We start from the raw sequence: 9264 nt of genomic DNA, 5'->3' as shown, positions 1-9264 counted from the left end.
CCCCCCCCCCACACACACACACACAAAACCCCCCAAGCAACAATCCAAACCCCCATTATCACTTTCCTACCAACTGTTATTTTTTTAAGATATGACACCACATCGTTTTTATCTTCTATGTTTGTGATACCCTGCTTGGAGTCTTTGCAAGACTGTTATGGCTCATCTCTCTGATCTACTGCTTCAAAATATCTTCATGCTTAAGGTTCATGGGTTGCCCAAATATGTTCTGTATCTCCAGTTTTAACCTCTTTCTCACATTATCCGACCATATATGTCAATTTCACAGCGTCCCTTGTTCTTTGTATTTAGCTTTGCTTGAACAGTTCAGAAGGAGGTAATGTACTTTTGAATTTACAGATTTTGCTATTTAGAGAATGTGTGCCTCCACCTTCAGTTGGAATGGATGATATTCCGTGGATTGCTTTCTGCACAGTTTTGGCCTTAATCTTCCATTTGTACATGTATATATCAATGCTATTTAGAGAATGTGTGCCTCCACCTTCAGTTGGAATGGATGATATTCCGTGGATTGCTTTCTGCACAGTTTTGGCCTTAATCTTCCATTTGTACATGTATATATCAGTGAGTTTGCATCCACCATTTAATCAGTAATTGTCGCTGTAGTGTTAAAAGGCACGCAGCCTAGAGCATGTCTCTTTCATTTTATCATCTGCTTGTATATTTCCTGCTTCAGAAGTGTGAATCTGTGTAAATGCATAGGATGTAGGTAATACCAAGTTCATTTAAGCTCCTTCTCCAGAAGATACTAAATGTGGAAGGTCCTGCAAAAGCTGGCGTCATCCGCAATTTGTCTTGGGTATGCGACTGCAGAACTGTTTTACCCTTTTGGTAATTTTCATGCTTTCACCATAGGCTTGGACTATCTTTTTTCATTTGTTTCTCTGGAATTAGTTAATTCATGAAAAGGGATTTGAAATATGGACGATTATGTTTAATAATTATTTAATCTTTGTTCAGTATTGATTAGCGCATTTAGCTCATCATGTTACACTTGTACTTGGTTGATTGTAGAACTCTTATAGATAAAAGATGTCATCTTCCAATTTGTTTTCTTGTCAATCTCATCTATCTCCTATTGCATTACGCAAATTGTCTGATTCTTTGTAGCTTCAATGTATGTAGAATGTGAAACACCCTAACCTAGAAATATAATACTCCTTCCCTTCCTATACAAGTTAGAGCCGATTTGACTTGCGCAGAGCTTTAGAGTAAAATGTTTAAATAGATTTTTATATTGAGTTATAATGTTTGAATAATGATTTGAAATATGAGATAATTGAATTTGTTGAAACGATGTCACATCAAGTTGGAAATAACATAAAGTACTCTGTAATAATAGTTTATCTTATATGTTACCATTCCCCCAAAAAAAGAGTTTATCTTAGTTTGAACTGTTGGAGGGAGAAAATATAAATATATTTCCATTTAAGGAAATAGGTCAAACTTCTTGGGAAGGACATAATGGGTAAGTAGGTGTAACTAAAAGGTGATGTAAAACTATTAGTTTTTCTATTTGGTCCTATATAACTCTTCTAATCAATATTTTTGCTGGAAAAGCAATAGAAGGGAAATTGGATGAGTGATAAAAACACATACTGCCAGTTCACCTGTACTTTTGAAGTACCTCCTTGGTACTTTATTAATAAAATTTACTTTACCTTATTTTTTTAAAAAAAATCTTCCAGTTCACCTTAGGAATTTGGCAAAAACTTTTTATCCCGTACTGTTCTTTCTATATCTTTTGGTTCCACTTGAATAACTTTTACTTTAGTGTGTCATAAGAATATATAATCTCTTACACTACTTTCCCTGTTATACTTTAGTGTGTCATAAGAGTAAAGCTAAAATCTTGAGTTAGATATAGATCTGTCATAAGAAAAGGAACATCCCACTTTCAACTCTTATGATTGGTACATTGGTGCTGGTGCTTTTTAACCAGTTCTTTGCTAATCTTCTCTTGGTCACGTCAATCTTATTGGAATCAGGACTAAATGCAACTTATAAAAGAGAAGGTGCCTGGGGTTGGTTTTTTTTTTGGGGGGGGGGGGGAGGGGAAAATTGCTCTGCTAGGCAAATCGAGGATTGCAAACTTTCTTTGCCCTGCTTACGATGAGAACAGAGGATTAGTTGTCTTTTTGAAAACCTTCATTTTTTTTTCTAAAGGATTGCTTTGGGTGCTCTACTCTTGCACCTAAAAATAAATAATGACGTTCCATCTGTAAAAGCTTAAGATGATAAATTCACACAACTCAAACATGTTTCAATATGTATCAGTGTAGGCATAGGTTTTGGTTCGAATCTCACCGTCGACGAGCAACAACACTTTTCACGTGTTTGACCAAAAAATTATTTGCATGTGCGTGCTGTGTTTGCCACTTCAAATAAATAAATTTGTCCAATTTCTAACAATTTAAACTTTTACATTTGCAGGTTTACATGATTCAACATCTACCCTTGTTATTTAATCAACATAACAGAAGAAGAAGAAACTGTCTTATTGCGGTAGTGTCACAGTCTTGGATCTGACATAGCAATGAGACTGTTTATTCTCCTCTATTATAGAGGTTTACTGTCCTTGCTACATTATTATCATGTTGATTAAAATCTCTGTGGAGCCGTTGGGCTGTTTGTCATATGCTTTATACAACATTGGGTTGCATTTCTGGTTTTTCTTTTCCCCTTCTTTTGCTGGATGGATTCTTTCTCTCTTGCCGTAAAATGCCATGATGTGCTTAATGTTTATTCGTGTTCTCTCTTCCTGGAACTGATTAAATAATGCGCCTTGAGCTGCTTTACAAATCTGTGTGCAGAGAGTGTTAACAGTTTGACATACATTTCGGCCTACGAACTTTAGTGTAGTTTATTCCGGCGTCAAATTTGGTTTCTCAGTGCTCATACGAACTTAGTGCACCGGGCTGCCCTTTAGTGCTCTTACGAATTGGGCCTGGCTTATGAAGGCTTCTGTATCTTCAATTTAGCTTGTCTTTTTGCAGATTGTGAGAAAATGCTTGTAATTGTTGCAATCTTGCCTTTTTAGTCTCATAGCTAAAATAGTGATAAAATAAAATTAACTTCTACACTGTAGATTTTATGTTGTTTCCTGGTCCCTGAACTTATTGTGGCACGTGGAATTATGCCTATGCTTAGTGCTTATTGTCAAGCTGTTAGAACTGGCATTCCCATTGAAATGATCAAAGGGATGTTGTTAGGAGAAGTCGAGCAATTTAGAAGGGTGGAATGTTTCTGAAATAGTCTACTGACATTCTTCCATTTCACTCAATGTACAATCTTGAGTACTGTGCCTTGTACAGGAGTTGCATAACATTTCTAGAAATGATCAGTTCTACAGTAGCAAAGAAGAATGAGCGCTTAAGGTGACTGCCCGTCTAGATTCTTTTCAGTTGACTCAATGGAGAACTAATGCGTTTCGACTTTGTAGGCAATGAATTTACATACAATAGATATAGTATACAACAGGTTATGGTTACAGATGCCAACATTCTAAACAATGAGTTAAGCATCACGGATGAATTACGGTCACGAGCTTTGTGATAGCACCATCAGAAACAGATTGAGATGCGTCGGCTTTCTGGTGATGTGGCACATCTGATGACACTAATGAAGATGTTCTCATCGCAGGGGATCCATAATTTTGAATCAGTAGTGAAATCATAAGCATCTTGAGCTTGATCCAGCAATGCCTTGAAGAGCGGATGCTTCAGCAAGGTGATTTTGATTACAAACCTCTTTTGGTACTTCCCTACATAAACTACCGCATGACCTTTCGGAACATCCCTCGGGATAGCCTTCTCTTCCTTAAGGAAAGGCCAAAGAGTCCATTTACAGCATTTGTCGCAAGCCGCTGAAGGTATGTCTTTGCCACCCTTCTTTTGCCATTTGTTTTGGCATGCCTGGAGAAAGAAACTCTCTGTCATTTTCATATCAGTTTGCATGGAATATGCAGGAATTGGACCACTACAATAAAACTGGAGGGAGAGGAGAAAGTACAGTGTGTTGTCTGTGAGAGTGAGACAGCTATATATAAGAGATGGGATCCAATATTTTGTGATCATTAAATGGTAGGACACAGTGTGTAGCTGAGAGGCAAACTAAATGTGACTGATATTATAAAGTTTACTAGATTGATGTGCATTGCTGTTTCTTTATGGTAGTTCTTCTCGATACGATCATGTACGAACATGCATTGCATGATTTAAGAGTCATATATATATACATGTATAGATTGAGCCACAAAAATCTACATTAGCTCTCTCTTCCTTTTTTGATGCCAGATAAATAATCTGTTGAAGTTTTCATTAGTTAGACCCCACAATAGTGAATGAGTAGATAAGATAGGAAGGATGAAATGGGATAAGCTTCTTGGACACAGTGCTATGCCCATTTCCCACTTGTAATTATTGTCATGTTATTAGATTCAATAAGTTCTGGATGTTTAGAGAGAGAGAGAGAAGAGGGAAGTGGTGGCTTTGAAAATATAGAATTTGGAATTGTGTTTCTGTAAACTTTGAATGATCAAGAAAAGGAGGGAGGAAGAGGCTGATCGCTCAACAAAACGGGGTTAATTTGTTAGGCCTACGATAATTAAAGGGTAGCCCGTTGCACAAAGCATCCTGCAGGGTTCGGGGAAGGGCCGCATCCTAAGAGGTATGATGTTGACATCCTACCCTAATGTAAGCATTAGTAGTTGCTTCCATGTCTCGAACCCGTGATCTATAGGTCCTACGGAGACAACTTTAAGAAAGGGCCGCAATCCAAGGGTGTGATGTCGACAACCTACCCTGATGTAAGCATTAGTGGTTGTTTCCACGGCTCGAACGCGTGACTTATAGGTCCTATGGAGACAACTTTAGGGAAGTGCTGCAACCCAAGGGTTGTGATGTCGACAGCCTACCCTAATTTAAGCATTAGTGCTTGCTTCCACGGCTCGAACCCGTGACCTATAAGTCACATGGAAACAACTTTAGGCCTATGACAATTATGAACTTTATTTGTGGTTTATATCGTTCAATTAGCACTTAATTACTCATTAATTTGGCTCATAGTAGTGCTGACAGTTACAATTTGTGTGTTATAAAAGTAAGAATGAACCAAAATTTTATGCGCATGCCTTTTTTTTAATGCTTTCTTATATTCTGTTGCTTATTTAAAAGGTAGAACAAGTTATCATCTTGAACAGAGAGTACTGCTAGTGCGTACTGCCGTACAGAGGTAATCTTTATGTAGGCACATAACTATCTTCTGGCATTAAAGATTCCAGATTTTAATACATTGCATATAGCATTTGAGGAACTTTTGTAATGGAGCTAAGGTAAGTGGAGAAAAAACAAAGCACTGGCATTGCAGACTGCAGTATTTTTTTTCAGTGATCCGAGGCAAAGTGCAGTATCATATTGAATGTATCTGCTTCTTACTTCGTTTATTTTACATTATTTAGTAGCCCTTCAATGATTCAAAGTCAATAAAATGCAGTGCCCTCATTAAATGTGATGTGGTAATTAAGTTGCTTTCAGATGGCTAGAAGCTGTATTCTTACTTAAAAAAGAGGCTTTGATCTGAGGTTTTCCAATTTGGTGGGAAAGCCTTTTGATTGTACTGTTTGACTATCTTGTGTGGGCTCTCTAAAACAGCTATCGCAATCCGTGTCGGATCCTCCAGAAATGCACTACTTTTGGAGGATCTGACAAACACCCAAGTGACATTTTTGGAGAGTACGAACAACATAGCTATTTGATGACTAGTTCCAATTAGAGGCGGATGTAGAGCGGCTTTTGTGGATTCAAACTGACACGTTGCTTTCAGCTCAAACTATATATTGATATGCTGAAAAGAGTAAAATCTATTCATATTTTACACTCGAGAATACAGTACTAGTTCAACATGGAAGCATGAGGACAACAGGTTTACTAGGGGCGGAGCTGGATAGAACTTACGGGTTCGATTGAACACAATTGCTTTTGTCTGAACCTTGTATTTCTCTTATGAAATCTATTGAATATGTATAAATTGTTAATTTAGTACTCAGTAACTTAAGATGACTAGAATTTCGAACCCATAAATTTCAAATCCTGGCTAATAAGGAGTCCTATAAAAACCAAGAAATATAGGCTTGCCTGCCATCTACACCAGAATAAATAGAGTTTTCCGAAAAAACCTGCTAGTGGAGGAAGACCTCCTAGGATAAGAGACATAGGGCTAAAGAGAGAGTGAAAAAAGGATCTTTTGTGTATAATCCTGCATAATCTCGAATGTTATCAGTTCCGGTACGTAGACCAAATAATACAATGCAAGCAAAAGCTCCTAGATTCATGGAGATATAAAACAACATATAAGTTATCATGCTTGCATATCCATCATTTGAGTCTCCAACAATTATTCCAATAATGACATATAACTTTAAATTCTGAATTTGCTAATGTTCGATGTGATATTATTTTTGGCCATGGAAAAGATAAAGGGCCAAATGCAAATTTTAGTCTGGAAAAGAAGAAATATTACCAAATTTGAGCTGTGAGAGTCAAAGATAAGCCAACTCCATGTCATACTTTCTTAAGTATTTGGGATTTGTTCATAAATTGATGTGATATATATTTGCAGAAGCCAGACTGAAATGCCAGCACATGGATTCATCCTCTAAAGACAGGTATACTGTTCATATGAAGTGTATACTGAGGGACACTTGTTAGCTGGAGAAGAAGAACACATAATCACTGGCCACAGAAGAAGAGATATTCAGTTACACAATTAATCATTTTTATATAAAATGGAATCTCTAACTGTAAAAGGCCATCATTATCCAATCATGAAATGGACCTCTTACACAGTTGTAATAGGGTCACTGCATCTAATATTTAACCTAAATATTGACATTCGATTTTTAATTATACAAAATATATGTGTATATATTTAAAAATTATAAAACACTATTTTAGTAACTAAAACCTATTTGAGAAGATCATAATAAAAAATAAAAACTACTTGAATTTTCAAATCTTAGTAGTGATGGTGTTTATTGGATAGAGGGAATAACTTTGTGCATGCTTTCAGGAGTGCAGGCACCTTGCTTGAAATGATGTTATGTGATATCGTTTCGTCGAATTTTTTTTGTAATCTGCATGTAAAAATAATAAATAAAAATAAAATATTGGATATAAATATAAAAAATGACATCATTTGCCGTTACAATAATTTATTCATTTATTCACTTCTTCAAATATATATTGGCACCGTTTGCCAAAAATCTTGCGTAGGCGATTGTGTGCTTTGAAATTTGGGCGCAACTAGTCCGGATTCGCCATAGGAAATCTCACTCTGGGGCTAAACGACTTCCTATCAAAGACAACTTTATTTACAGAGGCTCGAACACGAGACCTTTGGTTAATGATGAAGGAATACTTACCACTTCATCACAACCATTTGTGGTACGTACTCCCTATACCCTGTTACAAGAACTTGGCCTACTATTTCTACCAACAACAATAACAATAATACTAATAAATCCAGTTTAATCCCATACGTGGAGTCTGTGGAGGGTAGTGTGGACATAACCTTACTCCACTCTATAAAGGCAGAGAGGCTATTTCCGACAGACACTCGGGCCTCGGCAACAACCTACTATGTCTACTAACACGGAGGTCAAAATACCAAAAAGAAGGGGCAGATTCTTTTTGTTAGAATAAAAAAAGAGAAATGTTAGTTTGAAATGTGTAGAAAGATTTGATTACTTAGTTAAGACTTTAAGACAACGTAAATCTGCATAACAAAAGACTCCGTAAGTTGTTAATATTTACATAACAAATGACTAAATTTATTCTGCTGTGAGATTGCTTACAAATAAAATGTTAAATCTGAAGATGAGAATGAAATAATTAAATAAATAAAACAAATCAAAAGGTCTCCCAAATTAGACTAAACTTTTCTTTTTGTAACTAATAAAACGGTCCATGAGGGATCTTTGCTCTTAAAACATTATTAAAAGAAAACAATATTTGGTCAGATATTAGAATAATAATTTTATGATTTTCCTAGATTATTAAAAAAAAACATTATATGTGCCTAGCTACCTACAGGCATGGATTTTTTGGAACATACCACAAGAATGTGGTGTCTTAATCAAGGAAACCTTGGTGGTTATATGGAGGAAGTTTCACAGCAAGTCCACTTGGAAGCAAAAGTCAAAATCAAGGTTTATTTCCATTGTTTTCGAGCAAAAATAAAAAATAAAAAGAAAATAAGTTTTTGTTTTTACTATGTTTTCTTAGAAAAGATCTCTTTGATATTTTAAAATAGTTTTTTTTCTATATTTTCAGTTTTGGTTCAAAATTTCAAATGATACATGTGACATGGTGGAATAACAAAACCAGGATTTAAAGTTAGTGAGAGGGTGTCGATATTTATTTAAAATTATTAAAATAACGAACTCAAGATTTCGGTTAATCTTGGTCAATTTATATAGATGTCTATATTTAGTTATGTGTTCGGCATTCTAGTCTAAGCTATTGTGTTAAAAATTAAGAATTTATATATATACAATAAATATTTAGGATAAATATATAATTTGATATAAATTACTAGGTTCAATCGACCCGTAACAAATATACTAGCTCTGCCCCGAGATGTGGAAGCATTGATGAAAGAGTAATGCAGAGCACATGAAGGATTGGGCCTACCACAAGAAGCCCACGGCGAAGAGGGAGCAAACATGCATGTTAGGCAACACTTCATAATTTATTATAAAAATGGAAAAAAAGCCCACCAGCCAACTCAGACAGAGATCACAGCATTTAATTTTAGATTAGAGGACAATGATTTGATTGGACTCATGCACTCGTGTAGTATCTTTTTCTTTATTATTAAAAGACTTACAAGCCGCTAACATATAGCAAGGGCGTGCCAATTCCTTGCAACACAAAACAAAACAAAAATTAGCTCTTATAAAGCAATTATAATGACTTAATTTAAGTTGATAGTGAAGGGGAGTCTTGGAGCAACGCAAAGTTGTCTCATGTGACTTACAATTCATAAGCAGTCACTAATGCTTGCATTAGGGTAGTCCGTCTACATCATATCTCTTGAGGTGCCCTTCTCTGGACCCTTCGTGAATACGGGATACTTTATGCACCGAACTGTCCTTTTTAGCTGTGAGTGACCTACATTGAGTAGAAATAAGGCAAGTCTAAGCCTAACATCTTTTGAAGTGCATTATTCCATTGCGGGATATTT

At 35.9% G+C, this 9264-nt stretch overlaps 1 long non-coding RNA gene across 2 annotated transcripts; it reads left to right on the top strand.

Moving 5' to 3' along the window:
- On the top strand, window positions 1-6553 carry LOC107779886 (uncharacterized). Of its 2 annotated transcripts, none has more exons than XR_001646709.2 (3): window positions 1-820; window positions 2455-3892; window positions 3989-6553. It is a non-coding gene; the product is annotated as an uncharacterized LOC107779886 (long non-coding RNA). The 2 variants fall into 2 exon arrangements; XR_001646708.2 differs by having other exon boundaries at window positions 1-852.
- Window positions 6554-9264: the final 2711 nt, after the last annotated feature.

Source organism: Nicotiana tabacum, chromosome 10 (genome assembly GCF_000715075.1).
Source record: "Nicotiana tabacum cultivar K326 chromosome 10, ASM71507v2, whole genome shotgun sequence".
NCBI classification, from domain to species: domain Eukaryota; kingdom Viridiplantae; phylum Streptophyta; class Magnoliopsida; order Solanales; family Solanaceae; genus Nicotiana; species Nicotiana tabacum.
This window is presented reverse-complemented; position numbering and strand designations above follow the sequence as displayed.